This window comes from Mytilus trossulus, chromosome 8, assembly GCF_036588685.1.
Source record: "Mytilus trossulus isolate FHL-02 chromosome 8, PNRI_Mtr1.1.1.hap1, whole genome shotgun sequence".
NCBI classification, from domain to species: Eukaryota; Metazoa; Mollusca; class Bivalvia; order Mytilida; family Mytilidae; genus Mytilus; species Mytilus trossulus.
Window position 1 is genome coordinate 69,233,947 of NC_086380.1, and position 18,954 is coordinate 69,252,900.

Here is an 18,954-nt window from a genome sequence, read left to right on the forward strand (position 1 = left end):
ATGCTGTAGTTTATACAGCATATGCTATAATTAATGATCATTAATACAGCATATGTATATTAAATGCAGCCTATGCTGTAATGAACAGCATATGCAGCTTTAGCGTCCAGTTGACGTACCATAAGGGTCAAAAGGAAATACAGATTACGCTATAATTATTGAAACATGTACATTATTTACATTTAAGTTATAACAGTCCCGAAAGGGTCAAAAGTAAATGTAGCATAAGCTGTATTGTGCCATATGATTATAAGGTGTGGTTACTGTCAATCACAGATGATTCTATTATATATTTACTGTCAATCACTCTTCAACTTTGAAGACTTTTCACAAATTAGGATAAAGCCAATCAGAACCACATCATTTTGTTAAGGGTGTGTGAAAGTTAAGATAGTCGAGTTCAGAGAGTTAATGATAAAGTCGGAATATTTACATTAAATTATCATGCTTATTTTAAGGCAGCAAAATACAAAAGCAACTACATTTTATCATTATTTAATGTTCATCAGTTTTGTTACTTCTGTGAACAATTAATGTTGCTGAGGTTTATACTAGAATTTCTTTGTTTGAGGATACTGTAACAGATATGAATTTTTATTGAAAGAATTAAATATTTCATTTTCAAACTGCAAAAATAAAAATAAAAATATACTTGGAGTAAAACCCCATATTGTCATTGTATACAATTATTTTTATAGAAATCCCCAATGAAGGTCATCTAAACTGACCAACTGATCATTTTTAATGAACATAGGCATACCTTACTTTTTGACACACAAATGAATGCAAAAAAACCCCAAAATATATTTATTATTTTATGTACTAAAAGGTATAAAATCCATATTGAAAATGCAATGTGTAATTAAACTTCTGATATTATCCTGGTATTATTTATTGTAACTGTTTATCATAATAAGCGGAGTTTTGACCATGTCAGTAGCAATCGTGACTTACAGCAAGGTCAATGATGATATAACATCTCCCGCCAGATGTGTTTTGATGCGTAAGTGTGTGCATTTTCTTTGTATATTTAGAATTGCTGAAACGAAATGCTTTCTTACTGGTCAAAACCTAACTGATTTATGATGAAAGGCCAATCATAAAGTATCCACATGGTTTATGTGTGAATTATATTGAATTAAATGGGGTACAAGTAGGACAACTGTTCTTATTTATTCAATTTTGACACATTGATTTATTTTTAACATTAAAATGTTGTTTTAAATGAAATTAGCTACATTACTGGAAGTGTGCCCCTATATGCCTGATTTTCACACATGTTGTTCCTTGAACAGTTATCTTCGACATATAGTCTCAGATCCAAAAAGCATCAATAGAACAAATGTACGTTCATTGGCGGATCCAGGGGGGGGGGGGGGGTGTCCGGGGGTATGACTCCCCCCTTTTTTGGGGCCGATCATTGTATTTGAATGGGGACATATAGCTGGAACCCCCCATTTTATCCTGGGTGAGACACTCCCCCCCCCTCTTTTAAAATGGCTGGATCCGCCCCTGACGTTATAACCCAATTAAATTTAGTGATCTCTTATAAACTGAGGTTGACATCTTCATTTAAGGTTTATGAGAGAATGAAATGCAATAGGGGAAATCTGAGACAAGGTTTCGGAGGTCAAAATGTGTTGTACAAAAATCTTTAAAATATTTTGGGATGGATTGAAAAACAAAGAAGCTTATTTCATTCAAGTGTGGACATCACAATACAGCAACTAGTTACCTATTTTGTCATAATGAAATTCTCATCATTTTAAATACACAGAATTTTGATTTTTTTTTTTTGCAATCGATTCCTAAATTTATTTGAAAGAAGAAAAACCATAAAAAAAAAATAGTTCGACACTTAGATTGATATGGCACTTTAATCTTTCTTATTTTGTTGGTACCCTATACGATTTAAAGCTGGATGAACAAGATTAAACAGGCAAACAACCAAGATAAAGGTACGGGTACGAAAAACAATGCATTTGAACGTCTTAAAGTCGCTGTGAGACTTTACAAAATTAGTAAGAATCACACCAAACAGCAAGCACTAGTTATAAATTGTCTATTGTATAATGAAAAATACAAGAATGAGATTGATGTACTGTTCATTTTATACTGAATTCAATCAACAGAAATATGTTTACATATCTGTTTTATAGCACAGATTAGCGAAATGTGTGTTCGTTATAAGGTTTAGTATAGTAGGCGCTAAGTCTATTCGAGTACATGTATATAAGAATTTTCAAGAAACGATGAAATATTAAACTGTTCGAAGTCATGTATTACTAGATATAAATAAAAGTAATTGAAACAAAAAAGAAAAACAAGTTTTATCAACACATTCTCTTTGTATCCTTACAATATAAACAAATAATAGAAGGAACACGAAGCAATTTCCGAAATTTGACCTACGTGTTTTCTTATTTCGCTAAAATGGGATGTATATTGTCCATTTTTTTCGCAAAATTATGTTAACGATTTGCTAATATGTCCCAAAAAGTTTTGCCAGTCTTTATTTCGGACTCGATATACATATACAGCCCCGGCCGGGGAGGAAGTAAATAATCAAATCTAGCTCTAACATTGTTAGGTTGAAAATTCTAGGGACGTTTGAAATTTTTCAAAACTAATCATAAGAAATCCGATGGAAAAGGTATTGTTCTCAATTTATGGGCAAACAAAAAGTTTGTATAATTTTGACACTTCAATATTATGCATATACTCAGCTAGGTTGAATGTCAAATTGTATCGAAAAAATATGGCATTACAAAAGAACAATACGTTTTATAAAAATATATACAAATTTGGTATTTTTAATAGTATATAAAGTAAAGGAGACATATATTTTTGTAATTGCCAAATAATTCGTGATCGATATTTAAAGTTAGTATTTGTCAGCATTATTGAAGGATTTGTGGTGACCAGATTCACCTGTAAAGAATAAACATTATCTTCCGATGTTCAGGCAGTTTTAAATTGATACAAATTGACCATGATAATTGGTAAACTGATTTTCAACATTCCTCAGTTCTCTCTTAGCTGTTGTAAAGGAGGAAAGAATTGTGAATTAGAACAACAAGATGGTAGCACAGTGGTAATATCGATTCATCAAACTGAATGTAGCTGTATATTGTCACTGACATAAAATGTTATGCCATAGTAAGACATGCTTACGGTGACCTATAGTTGTTAATTTCTGTGTCATTTTGATTTATTTTGGAGAGTTGTCTCACTGGCAATCATACCACACGTTTTTATAATTATATTTTCAAATTGATTATCAACAAAAAATGTATATACATGCATCAGGGCCAAGTAGGCAGAAAAGATGCAGATTACCGACATCGGACTACTCTATTAAATGTATGTCCCCAGTTTTCCGTTTGTCTATTGTACCTGTTCAAGTTTCCCTTTATTTTCGTCTTATGACCCTGTAACTAAGGCAACTGGTAATCTTAAATAGTGTTTTGAGTGCAAATGAGATAACTCTCCATCCAAGTCACAATTTGTGTAAATTTAATTGTTACTAAACATTATATGTCAAAGTACCGCCTTCAACACGTAGCCTTGGCTCACACCAAACAGCAAGCTATAAAGGGTCCCAATAATGACTAGCGTAAACTCATTCAAACAGGAAACCAACGGTCTAACCCATATAAAAAAGTAACTAGAAACACTTATGAACCTCATCAACAACCACTGATCATTAGGTTACTGACTGCCATTATTTTGGTGTAATTCAAACACTTAGTCTAGTTGGTTACAATATTGGCATCTTCAAAAATCTTTGAATAAAAATTCAGACAATGAAAGAAAGTTGGAAGTTGTAAGCATTTTGAAACTTAAGGCGATTATGATCATTTTGATTCATGATGAAATTGTGTGACTATTCTCAACGATATTCCTAAACACTTAGAAGTAACTCTTTCTTCTGATGTAAAAAGGAACGAACATGTTGAAAATATATACAAATAAATTTTGGTGTTTTTACTGTCTTCTGATTGGTTAAAATTATTAGTTTTATTTTCAATGTTGTCAATTTTGATGGCGACACGCCCACTCTGACGTTGAGTATTCATACGGCAACATGTGTACGCTTGTTATTGTTAATATAAATAAAATAAACAGTCCTTTGAGCCTTATTTTTGATAGAAATTTATTAATAATGAATGGCAATGATTTATTTTGATTTTATTGAACCATAAAACTAATTTTTGACTCTTCACATTTTACATAATCCGCTTCGCGGATTATTCAATGTGAAGAGTCAAAAATTAGTTTTATGGTTCAATAAAATCAAAATAAATAATAGCCATTCATTAAATATATATCGAAACACTTGGCCAGATTTATTGGGAAAGTAAAAGTTTAAAATGCATATACAAAAGTTTGAAGTTCATGCATTTTAATTTGGTTCTGTCCGTTCTTTTATACCGTCCAGTCGCTATACTGACGTCATCAATTTTGTCAGCTATGAGGTTTCAAATCTGAATATCTCATATTTTACTAGTACTTTATGGTAACTGAAGGAATTTTAAAACTTTTTTATGTTTTTTTGTGAAAATACATAAAGACCATTTTCCCTGGTATTCAGAATATAAATGAATTTAAATGACAATTTCAAAAGTCCTTTAATTAACAGATTCCTCAACATGAAGAATTTTTTAAAACCATGAAGAAGTATAATATTATTTTAATCTTAAAGTTCCTGAAAAAAATATGTGATTTATGATTAATCCAAGTATCAGTATTTTGGTTTTATCTTTAAAAAAAAACAAAAAAAAAAACCTCATTACATGTTTGATTGATTTGAGATTGTCCATCTCAATTATCGAACTACATCAGTACGTATATGAACAAAAGTCGGGGAAATTGGCCCAAGTCATTTTCTTTGAAGGTTCAAATAGTTTTAAACATTTAATTGCAGAAGTTCAAAAAAAAAATGTACACTTTATGTTTGGTTTTGCACATTGACACGTGCGTATTGTTACAATATGTTACGTTAAATCATACTCGGGGTAAACTGAGAAGAGAAATTGCTCAGACAAGTTAAGATGGATTGAAAGGCCTGAATAAACACTCTAAGCGTAATAGCGGCACAAAATAAGAATATTTACTGAACCCCTTGACTTGTATAATTATGTGTCACTTTGTCGGATTATCGAACTGTCGGACTATCGAACTGTCGGAATATTTAACTGTCGGACTATCGAACCGAACTACATGTACTAGCTGTACAAGGAAGCACAACTGCCGACTGGTCTTTAACCAGGAAGAATGGACAGTACACTCTACCAGTTAGATGGTCGCCATTAGGAAAGATAACAACTAAAAGAGAGATATGACAAAGAAAAAGAACACATCGAAAGCTGAACAGAGAAAAATACTCGCCGCCTGAAAGCTTTCTTTCAGAAGAAGTCCAATACGGACGAAACATCATCAAACCCAGAGATTAACGGTATATATACCCGCTCAAACCAGCATGAGAGACGTGGAGGTACAGGAATTACCAGAAACTACATCAATCGAATGCAGATATCTACCCCATCAGTTGTAGCTGTACAAGATCTACAAAAAGATCCCGCATGGCCTAAAACGACTCTATCCAGTATAAATGAGACAAATATCCAAAGAATTAAACTGTAATGGCAATAAGTAACTAGAGACCACCGTACGGCTTTCAACAATGAGAAAAGCCCATTCCATATAGTCTGCTATATATAAAATGCCCCGGCAATAAAAATGTGAAACAATTCAAATGAGAAAACTAATGGCCTCATTATTAAAACAAAATAGTTTCTGAAAACAAAACGAACCAACAACAACCACTGTACTACAAGCACCTAAATTGGGAATGGCACATACAGAATGTGGCGGGATTAAACATATTCGTGGGCGCTCGACACCCCATCCCCGAAAAAACAACAAAAAAGTTCCAACCTAGGACAGCACACAATAGGAAAAAAACTGTAAAATATCAATTACAAATTGCTTCACTAAAACTGTAGAGGTATGGGTTACAATATTGTTCATTTTCATTGCTTTACTGTATAATATGTATATCCTGTGTAATGTTTGTAAGCCATATGTTCATATTATGGGAGTATAGCCAGACTGTTTGCTGGGTATAAAAATGAAGATTCAAGTCGGTATAAAGTTTAACAATTTAATAAACGATCCAACAAGAATATAAACGATGTTACAATATTGAGTCCGGTGTTTACGGTTTAAGAACCTATCCAAAACTGAATATAAATTATTTCTAAGAAGTATATAAAACAAAATGACAAAGAAATACATGTAATAAGGAATTAAGCAATTATTGTCCATTGTTCAGATAATCTGCTAAAACTGTCTTTGACACGTAGATTCGAATTCCATTATCGGATTAGCAGAAACATACAGTTTAAACCAAAAGATAATTGTGTAGGAATATTTGAGCTAATAATGACAATTAAAAGATATAGTAATTAAAGTCAGAAAGATGATAGTCCAAATAATTAGCATGCTTCTCGTCCGGTCATATTTGCCCCTCTCGTCTAGAATCGCGTCCACGGGATTTGAATTTTAACTAATATCGTCTTCCACGGTATTGATAGTTACGCCTGTTTTGATAATAATTTCCTGAATTTGTTCGAGTGTTGTTTTTCAATTGTTCTAGTTCATGTTCGTAATTTTTACAAGTTGCCTTTAAATCAAGTTCACTTTTTCTAACTGCATTGTACATTTCTGAAACATCACTACACTGTAATTTCCAATTTTCTTTTTCTACTTTAATCTCAGTGATATAGTCTGTAATTTTGTCGTGTCCTTTCTCATATCTTTGTACGGTGCTCTCCAGTTCTACAATTTTAGCGTCTCGAATTTTAATTGTTTTTCGAAGCTTCCGAACGTTTTCTTGTTCTTCTTGCAATTCCATTAATGTAGACGTATGGTTGAAACTTTCGTCTCCCAATTGCGTTTTTAAAGTTTCAATTTGGTCCCTTAGAAAACAATCACTATTTATAGTTGAAATGAAGACAGTATTCCCGGTTTTGTTAAATGGAAGTTCCTGCAGTGTCCGTTTTCGATCAAAATAATCTTGAAGTCTTTTAGAATCTCTTTCCTTTTTCTTAATAGATTTCTTATTGTTACAATTTTCTGTTTGTGTCGAAATTGAAACAGTTTTCAGTTCATTCTTATGAATTTTAACTCGACCAACACGAGTGAAGCACTGTCGTGCAAAATGTCCTGGTTTTTGACATTTGAAGCATTTTGAATTTCTAGCGGCACACAAACCTTCGTTGGTATGTTGCTTTCCACATTTTCCACACATTCTAATAAACTCTCTTCTTTCTGGATAAAAGCGATACGGCGTATAATTCCACATCCATTCTGGTCTTAAGGAATATCCGTAATAATCCATTGTATTAATAGTGCTGTCCAAATATAGTTCGTCCAAAATATGATAAATCTGGGGTAAACTAGTCACTTGTACTTGGGGAAATTTCGCTTGGCTGCGGAGGTAACGGAAACTTGTGTTGATCTTTAAAAGATAACACTCACGAGTCTCTAAACACCATGTATAGCCAGACTGTTTGCTGGGTATAAAAATGAAGATTCAAGTCGGTATAAAGTTTAACAATTTAATAAACGATCCAACAAGAATATAAACGATGTTACAATATTGAGTCCGGTGTTTACGGTTTAAGAACCTATCCAAAACTGAATATAAATTATTTCTAAGAAGTATATAAAACAAAATGACAAAGAAATACATGTAATAAGGAATTAAGCAATTATTGTCCATTGTTCAGATAATCTGCTAAAACTGTCTTTGACACGTAGATTCGAATTCCATTATCGGATTAGCAGAAACATACAGTTTAAACCAAAAGATAATTGTGTAGGAATATTTGAGCTAATAATGACAATTAAAAGATATAGTAATTAAAGTCAGAAAGATGATAGTCCAAATAATTAGCATGCTTCTCGTCCGGTCATAGGAGTGTAAGTGCTTTTTTTAATAAACAATTAACTTACAAAAAAATCACCGAAATAGGAGCACACTAATTTACCAAAAGCTATGTCAAAGCTATTTTCAACGAATATGAGTATATTCTTCCATTGCAGACGGGTTGTTCTTAAATAACGAAATAACTACTAACGATATATATATATATCTATGAAACAATGCTACATTTCATATAAAAAGGACACCAATCATGCAGAGACAGACATTAACTGCGAAAACATGTAACAGTATATTTATTATGGTTGTGAAACGACAGTTTGTCAACCGGATATAAGTAGGCTTTTTAATTTTGATGCTTTATTTGCATCATTGAAATACAAGTTTACTAGTTATACTAGCCTGTTGTCAGAAAAAACTAAAATTGCAACGTGAATTGTTTTGGCGATACATATTAAAATTTTCTTCGGCTTATAATGAACCCAAACGAAAACTGTTTGGCATTTGAACGCAAACAAGAATTGCCAGTAAGGAATAATTAAATAAAAAATAAAGAAAACAACGATGAGAAACCCGTGCATAGACAGAAAACCTACGTAATCAAAAGATATTGTTTTTTGTTTGTATTTATATGAAGTTGTGCCTTTTTCCATCTTGAAAACAACAAAATTGAAAACGGAAATGTGGAATGTGTCAAATAGACAACAATCCAACAAAGAGCAGAAAACAGCCCAAGGTTACCAATGAGTCTTCAACAAAAGGTGAAAATCCTGCACCCGGAGGCGGACTGTAGCTGGCCCCTAAAAAATGTTTGCAATTTTCAAACCTGTGTTGCACAACAAAAAGTCAAAGATCGGGTGCACACATAAATGAGCACGAAGACTGACTTTGTCGTTTACGGACACCTACGATGTGAAAAAAATTATATCAAGACGATAAAAAAAATTAAGACCAAATTAGTTGTGCATCTTGCAATCATTACCTGAAAAAAATACTCAACAAGAAAAGCGTTGCATACATTTCATTGTGAAAAATCATGTTAATTAAATGAAAGTTAAAGACGCCTTTTCCCTCGGGTTTGTAGTTCGGTGTAAACAAAGGGTGGTGTGGTGAAGGGTATTGGTATGGAGAATACACCAAGTGATTTTCAGGTCAAAAGAATGCATGTAGCTGTTAGAAAATTGATGATTTGGACGATCAGACAAAACAACGCAGGTTGGTAGACATATAGACCGACTGATAGCCATGTCGACAGACTGTTGGACATGTTGACATAGCTTGGTAGACATATACACCGATTGGTATAGCCATGTCGACAGACTTTTTGACATGTAGACACAGCTTGGTAGACATATGAACCAATTGATATCCATGTCGACAGACTGTTGGAAATGTAGACACAGCTTGGTAGACATATAGACCGATTGGTAGTCATGTCGACAGATTGTTGGACATGAAGACACAGCGTGGTAGACATACAGACCGATTGATATCCATGTCGACAGACTATTGAACATGAAAGCAGACTGGTGGACACATACACAGAATGGTAAATATGTTAATAGTCTATACTATAGTAAGTACAGAGATAGACTGTTGGACATGTAGAACGAATATAAGACACAAAGAAGGACTGGTTAATGTGTAGTCACACTTTTGAACATGTAGACACAGACTAGTCGAGTGCTCACATAGACAGAATGGTGAAAATGTAGACGGACTAGTGGACATACATTAGTTAAGAGTTGTAAACATGTAGATAAACAGGTGAATATGACGACAGACTTGTTGACACATAGACGGACCGATGAGAATGTATACAGACTTGTGTAAATGTAAATGGGCATAAAATTTGTAAACATAAAAACCTATGTCTAACACTGATTTTAATTTTAAAACATACAGTCAAACCTGTATTAAGCAAAAAACTGTGTTAAAAGACTACCGATTGTAGATCCCTCTGTACAGTACATTTCATAAATATCGAACCTTTATTAAAAGACCACCTGTCTTAAGAGACCACTTTTTGGCTATCCCATACGTAATCTCTTAAAACAGGTTTGACTGTATGGCATTGATACAACATTTCCCCAGCGGTAAAATTGCCTCATGCTTGTTTTACCCCTGGGGGAAACTGGCATGGGGAAGAATGGCTATATAACACCGGTAGTTCAGTGGTTGTCGTTGGTTTATGCCTGTCATATTTGTTTTTAGGAATTGTTTTGTTATAAATAAGACCGTTTGTTTACTGGTTTGAATTCTTTACATCATTGTTTACATGTCGTTGCCTTACATAGCCGACTTTACGGAATGGATTGTTCTTATTGTTGAAGGCCGTATGGTTGTCTATAATTGCTTACATCAACTTCATTTGAACTTTTTTGCATAATTGTCCTATTGGCAATCATACTAAATCCCCTTAGGAAAATGAGATTGTTGGTTGGTGGTTGTCTATCATATTTGTTAAGAACATAGTTTGCAATCATACCACATTTTCAATTCTTATATTTAAGAGATAATTTATGGCAGCCGTATAGATTTGTTTTCATTTTGCAATGGGTTGGGCATTTATATTGGATTATTTCCGAGCGAAAGCGATGGGTATAATACATGTGGAAATAGCTGTAAAAAGACTCTGGACCATTGTTGGTACGACTTGTTACTTCATTAGACACTGTACGTCGTCCACACTGTAATTTCAGCTCAATAGTTACGTAAATGTCTTCTTTGTAGTCGGCAAATTTATTTTTAACAGGAACATCTTACATTATATCGTCCGCAAAACTGTCCTCAACTTCCTCCGCTGGAAGAAATGGCCAACAGAAAATCTGCTATTTACTATTTTATTTGACCTAATATCTTTGTCCTCATTAGCTAATTCTAAATTTTGTATTTTGTCCAAGATGAAAACGACAACCTTTGACTGTAGTATTTGGATCAATTTTAACAAAAAGTTCAAATTAATTCTTTTTTTGTGAATTATAAGTAAATTTTCTGAACTTCAGAATTTCTTTAACCCGATCATTCACGACTCATTAATGTCTCCATGAAGACTCCCACCCGACCACTAATTGAATTTGAAGACATATTCGAATTCCGACCAATTCACATATTCGAATTCCGACCAATTCGCAATCTCAAGACGACCTTTACTCAACTATAGCTAGACCAAATCAACTATAATCGATCTCAGCCCGATCTTGACCAGACCAGGTCGACCTGGTCGTATAGGGGTCGTAGGCATAGTCGGGAATTTGTCGGGTATGTACAATTTCAGTATAACAAACGTCTGAATTTGTTAAGTCCCTTTTCTCTAAATTTTGCCCCAACCAAATGTTATGACACGTATGCACAATGCTTATTACCATAATACACAGATCATGTGCGATTTTGAATGGCGTCACTTTTATCGCTTTTGAGTAATGACCCTTTATAATGCTATATATATGCAAGCGGGGCATTATTTGTGTCCCATGGACACATTCTCTTTTTAATTCATTTGGTTAGATTCAGTAGTTTACAGAAGGTCTGTCACATTTAAGATATATGTCACCGGATATATTTATCCATTTTGGTTTATGATTATGCATTTCATATTAATTGTGTTTTCCGTGTTATATGTTTTCCATTCATATCATATTCATATTTCATATCATCATGTTTCTTGACGATTGACGACAATAGTTTTGCGCTGCATATTTTGAAATAGACTATAGCTTTATACGCTATGCTTTGCTTTACGTACTCAATATTTAAATTAGTACAATAGAAAGTTAAAGCGATTCCTATTATTATTTAAATGATATATATTTATATTTAAATAGCATGAGTTATGCATGAGCTCAAAGCGCGGCAATACTAACCATATATATATTAATACAATTTCACTTTTAAAGTTAGTCACTGGTCATTATTACAATCAGGGAGGCGGCAGACTAATGTCTACGCTGCAGGTACTTGTAAATTTATTTATTCTTTTAGCAATGTTTTAAATGTTTCAATTAAAGTAAAGTTATTTTAGTATTTCATATATAGAATTCAGTATGGCTTGAAAGCCGCATTTTGGTATATAAGTTAAGGTCAGAATAAAGCTCCGTTGCATGCAAATATTTCAGTATATATATTGTTCATATTTATTGGAACATAATTGTAAACTTGGTTTACAATTTGTATACTTGCAGATTTATATATAATAAATTATTTATATATTGGACGAATCATTCAATGCAGAAATGGCCCACACGCATTAGAACGACAAGTTTATGGGTTTATGGTGATTTATCCCTCATCCCAAGTCGATATTATATGGTGTCCCATTTTTCCTGCGACAATGGAGGTTCCACCGAGATCGTCCAACGTTTATTGTTATACAGTCAAATTCGAGAAAATGGTTCCGGAACAATTATAGTACCGCTACTTCATGGTGAGACAACAACCACTTGTCAACTTTGATGTCAGCAACTGCTTTATATATTGTGAATTTACGACTGTGAAACCCTGTTGTTTGAAAGGTATATTTGAAATTTATATTTCTTATAGTGCGCATATCTACCGGGAAGCTCATACTACATCATGTAAATATGTTTGATGTTATTTATTATTAGTGAAAGTCAATTTACAAATTTCAACTGAAACATGCACGGTCAGCATACCTGTGAAGGTGAATGTGTATTGCTTTATCACGTGACAACCTAGACATAGAAGGAATTTAATCGATCAACGTTCCGCACGGATGGAGATTTTTACAACTGTTGCCGGTGAACTGTAGTAGTATTTATTTGACATTCATTTATGAAAACAAACTGTTATAAATATTTATTGATTTAAAAATTCATTGTGTTTTATTGTTTGAATATATTTTATCATCTTTACTGTATTTTACAGATTTAATTATTGTTTGTGCATGAATAGAAGCACGCACCAGATTTAACAAGTTACGCACTAATAGCTACAGCAGCGACTTAAGAAAGCGACTTGCATTGACACAGACATATGAGTAAGTTCATCATCATTACATCATTTTCATTTCATTCATTTGTATTGCCCTTGTTTTGTTTTGTTTATTTTGTGTTGTTTTTGTCGTTGGTTAAAGTTCAAGTGATGGCTGAAGCGGAGTCAAAACAAGGTTTAAAAACTGAACCTAAGGTTTCAGAAGAACACGTTCAGAAAATGATTGAGTTTTTGAATCATAATACAAGCTTTAGAGTTGTAACATCAGATGAGTTTGATAAATTAAGTAGTGAGAAACATGTATCTTTTGGACATAGTACTCCTATAAAGGGAACTACTGCTCATACTAAGCCTCCTTTGGCACCTGTTAGGTCTTCGTCTATAGCAAGAGTGGCAAATTATGCTGCAGGTTTTGGTAATAATACTACCGTTTCTTGTTCAAACTCTTCATATGCAAAACCCAAGATACCTGTATTTTCTGGGGAAGAAAAAAGTGAAGTGTCTTTTGACGTATGGAAGTTCGAAGTTAAATGTATAATACGGGAAGGTAATTATACAGATACTATATTATTGCAGTGTATAAGAGGGTCCCTAAAAGGTAAAGCTAGGGGTTTATTGTTATCACTCCCAGATGGGGCTACACCCACACAGATTATTGAAAAATTAGATGGGATATATGGAAATGTGTTCAGTAGTGAAGCATTGCTTCAAAAGTTTTACATGGAAACTCAGAAACAAGGTCAGTCTGTTGCTGATTATGGTATGAGACTTGAAGATATTGCCCAAAAAGCTGTTGAAAAAGGTCAAATTAGCTCACAGGCTAAAAACGACATGCTTAGATCAAAGCTGTGGTCAGGTCTCAGAGATCCCCTTTTGAAAAATGCTAGTCGTTATAAATACGATACTGTTGAAAAATTTGATCAGTTATTAAAAGAGATCCGATCTATTGAATTGGAATTATCAAATTATGCCTCAGGTTCTGACAATAAGATTCAACATCAACCTGCGGTTGTTGAACAGTCAGGTATGCAAGAGATGATTAAGTCCATGAAGCTCTTGAATACTAGAATGGAATCATTTGAGGGGGAGTTAAAGAAATTAAAAGAAAGTAAACCTGATGGTCATACAAGTTCGTCAAATAGTCAGTTTCGTGACCAAGGTCGCGGCAACTATCGAGGGTCTGATAGAAGGGGTAGATTCAATAATAACCGTGGCTGGCGTGGCCGTGGCTATACAGGAAACCAACAAAACCAGAATTATAATTCTCAGACGAGGGGTTTAAACGAGTAAAGGTCTCGGTTGAGGGACAAACCAGAGACTTATATAGGCCTGAGAATGTGCCTAGTCCCAAACTTGTTGATACTTGTACGCAGAGCATTCTTGCTCAACGTATGATTGGTTTTGCAAATGAATCTTTTATTTACATTAATAATACAAAGTGTAAGGCTTTGATTGATACAGGGTCCATGATATCAACAATATCTGAAGGTATGTTGAATGAGTTAACACCTCCACCTGAATTGAAAAGTTTAGATGACTTTAGCTTATCAATTAGTGTGGCAGGAGGTACCACTTTACCGTATTTAGGTTACATAGAAGCTAGTATAAAGGTTGATTTTGTAGAGCAAGATTTTATGATACCGTTGTTGGTTGTCTCTCTTACTGATTATAACAAAAATGTACCTGTTATTATTGGTACAAATGTTATCAGATTGTTAGATTCATGTTCTATGGTTGGTAGACAGCAAACTAACATAGACAAGATCCCAAGAGAGTGGGATATTGCTTTTAATTCTATCAAAGATGAAGCAATAGGTCAAGTTTACTCTACGAATAAAAATCCCATCAAGATCAAACCTTTATCTGTCTTAAATGTATCTGGTTTAGCAAGGTCTAAGACACCAGAAGCATGTACAGTAGTGACTGAGAGTCTGTCAGATGATTTGTCAGATGTGTCAGTATGCCCACGGGTAGTAAACGTTAAGGGGTCAACTTGTCGGGTCCCAGTTAGAATATTTAACATGACGGCCAAAGCTATGGTCATAAAACCTAAAACACACTTGTGTTCTCTGAATGAGGTTAAGGTTGTCCGTCATGTAGATGTGCAAAGTGCTGAAAGCGTTGTTGATGAAGAGAAAGAGAGTTTGTCTGATCAGGAGTTATCATCCCTAGGAATTAACTTAGAGAGTTTCGATGTTCCTGATGATACTAAACTCAGATTGAAGGGTTTAGTTAGCAGGTATAGGTCTATTTTCTCCCAAGGACCCACTGACATTGGGCTCACAGATCTGATGGAGCACGAGATCCAGTTATCAGATGACAAACCCTTTAGACAACCTTACAGGCGTATTCCTCCAGCATTGTTCGATGAGGTAAGAGAACATGTACGTGAAATGCTGGAGGCCGGCTGTATAAAGGAGTCTAACAGCCCTTATGCCAGTAACGCGGTGCTCGTGCGTAAGAAGGACAGTTCTTTGCGCTTCTGTTTAGATTTTAGGTCTTTAAACAAGAAGACAATTCGGGACAGTTATTCTTTGCCTCGCATTGACGAGACAATTGATTGTTTAGCTGGGGCTAAATACTTTACGCGACTGGACCTTCGATCGGCATATTGGCAAATGGGCATTAAAGAGTCAGACAAGCATAAGACCGCGTTTTCGTTAGGTCCATTGGGGTTCTATGAATTCAATAGGCTCCCATTTGGTCTGACAAACGCAGGGGCATCGTTTCAAAGATTGATGGAAAGATGCATGGGAGAAGCTCATTTGCGTGAATGCTTAGTATTTTTAGACGATATTGTGGTATTTTCACGTAACATAGATGACCATTTTGCTAGGCTTGAGTCTGTTTTTAGTCGTCTTAAACACCACGGCTTAAAACTCAAAGGTAGCAAGTGTGAATTTTTTAAGAAGGAGATTAAATATCTTGGTGTTATAGTGTCCGCCGACGGTATCAAAACCGACCCAGAGAAAGTTATAGCAGTCCAAAATTGGCCAGCTATAAAGAACATTAAGGACCTTCGTAGGTTTATAGGTTTCACTTCCTATTACAGGAAATTCATTAGAGACTACGCTAAGATTGCAAAGCCTCTTAATGACCTATTTCTTGGACACCCTACGAACAAGAAAAACCTTGGGTCTAAACGAAAGAAGTCTAGTAAGCCTAGTCCTTGGAAATGGGGTCCCGAGGAACAGAATGCTGTTGATCTTATTATTGAAAAGTTGACAAACCCACCAGTTCTTGCATATGCAGATTTTTCATTACCTTTCATTGTAAACGTTGATGCAAGTGGTACCGGTTTAGGTGCCGTCTTGTATCAAGAACAGGAGGGTAAAGAACGGGTGATAGCTTACGCTAGTCGTAGCCTTCGTGGCCCAGAGAAGTTATATCCAGCCCATAAAAGAGAATTTTTGGCGCTTAAATGGGCTGTAACTGATAAGTTTCATGATTATCTCTTTGGTAGCAAATTTACCGTTAGAACGGATAATAATCCACTTACGTACGTTCTCGGTAAAGCTAAATTAGATGCTACCGGCCATAGATGGGTAGCTTCATTGTCAAACTATGATTTCAGCATTGTGTATAGAACAGGCAAGTCAAATATTGACGCTGACGCTCTTTCTAGACTTCCGTCCGATTGTAAAGAAGTTTTTAGTGACGTAGTTCAGGCTATTTGTAAATCTATAGTATTAACTCCAGATACAAACCCTGCTATTGAAACTATATGTTTGTCACATGATATTCAGTTTATAGACAGCGATAGCGAGATTTTGGCCGATACATCCAAATTCGCTGATATAGATTGGACGTATGAGCAGAGACAAGATTCATGCTTAAGTAGAGTTATTGATTTAGTTACAACCGGTCATAGACTCACTAAGCGTCAGATGTCTCATGAGACGGATCTTGTCCGAAGATTATTGAGAGAATGGGATAAACTTTGCCTGAAAGATAAGGTTTTATATAGGAAAAGCTACATTAATCATGAAGCTGTGTTTCAACTAGTATTACCTTCTATTTACCATGAACTAGTACTGACTGCTCTGCATGACGATGTAGGTCACCAGGGGCGCGATCGTACTTTGTCACTTGTGAAATCAAGATATTTTTGGCCGGGTATTGATAGAGACGTAGAGAGAAAAGTTTCGAACTGTCAGAACTGCATACTCAGAAAGTCGAAGTGCAGGAATTCTGCATCATTGGTAAATATATGTTCTTCCTACCCTTTGGAGCTCATTTGTATAGATTTTCTAACTCTTGAGCAGTCAAAGGGAGGATATGAGAATATTTTGGTCATTACGGATCATTTTACGAGGTACGCTCAAGCTATACCTACGAAAAATCAGTCCGCTAAAACTACAGCTAAAGCATTATGGGAAAATTTTATTCAGCACTATTCTTTTCCATCTCGATTTCACAGTGATCAGGGACGAAATTTTGAGGGTAAGGTTATCCAGGAACTGTGTAGATTAGCAGGCATAAAAAAATCTCGCACTACTCCGTATCACCCGCAAGGGAATGGTCAGTGCGAGCGTTTTAACCAGACTTTATTAAACATGTTGGGTACTCTTGATGATGAAAAGAAATCCAATTGGAAAGTGTATGTTGCGCCGTTAGTACATGCCTATAATGCAACAAAACACGATACAACTGGATACAGCCCACATTATCTGATGTTTGGTTGGCACCCGCGGCTTGCCATTGATGCTTTTATAGGTAATCCAAACCAGTCTGTTACAAAAGATCACTCTGCATACGTAAGTGATTTGAAAAAACGACTGCAGTTTGCCTATAGAACAGCTGAAAAATCAGCCGAGAGGACTGGGAGACGTCATAAAACGCGATATGATTTGAAAGTCAGACAGTCGGTACTGGAGCCTGGTGATAGAGTTCTACTTAAAAATGTGGCGTTTAGAGGGAAACATAAATTAGAAAATAAATGGGGTAAACAACCTTATGTTATAGTTTCAAAACCTGACTTTGATATTCCAGTTTATATCATCAGACAGGAACACGGTCGAGGCCGTAAAACAGTTCATAGGAATATGTTACTTCCCATTACTTCCATTCCCATTTTAAACCCTCAGTGTAGTGAGACCTCCCAAGATAAGAGAAATGTAGTTTCAAAGAAGAAAGATTGTCCGTCTGTATTAGTAGACAAAGTTTTAGACTCTGATAAAACAGTGGACGAAATCACTACGGACGACCAAATTGTTTCAAATACTTCATCTGATAATTCTGAATCTGATTCAGAAGAAGAGTTTTTAGTGCACGATTGCCCGAGGCGTCGAGTAGATATAGTACTGCCTCTGAACCCTTTAGCGGATGAATTTCATCCAGGCATTTTGAATCTGGATGAAGTAAGTCAGCGATCTAGTAGTCCTGACAGTAGTATTGAACAATCTGATGGTCAGAAGTCAAGTATTTTAGATGTATCTGAGTTTAGCAACCCAGTTCCCGTCAGTAGTGAATCAGAAACCAGTTCTGATAATCAAGCGTCAAGCGCCTCTGATAATCATGCGCCGAGCGCTTTAGATTATGTCCAACCAGAGTCTGAAATTCAAGTGCGGCGGTCGAGTAGACAAGTGAAACCGCCAGTCCGTTTTCAAGATTATGTTAGATACTAGTATTTTAATGTTTTAACTTTTGAATATTTTTTTCATTGATATTTGGAATTTAGTTTTATTTCTATTTAGTTTCATTTTTGTTTGTTTCACAGAAATGAATCAGCATACATATATTTACACGTCTAGTAGAGGAAAAGTTCTAGAAGGCAAAGTTCGTTGTAAAACGTTACGTGTAGTGCCTGGAGGAAAATTGGAAACTTTGTGCAAATATGCATATGATGATCTTAAAGATATGCAGAAATGGCCCACACGCATTAGAACGACAAGTTTATGGGTTTATGGTGATTTATCCCTCATCCCAAGTCGATATTATATGGTGTCCCATTTTTCCTGCGACATCTACATCGAAACGAAGCAGTTGGATTTGTAGGCAAGGTGGTTAGTCCTCCAGAATGACAGGTTAATAGCTGTGATGGACCTTGAAAA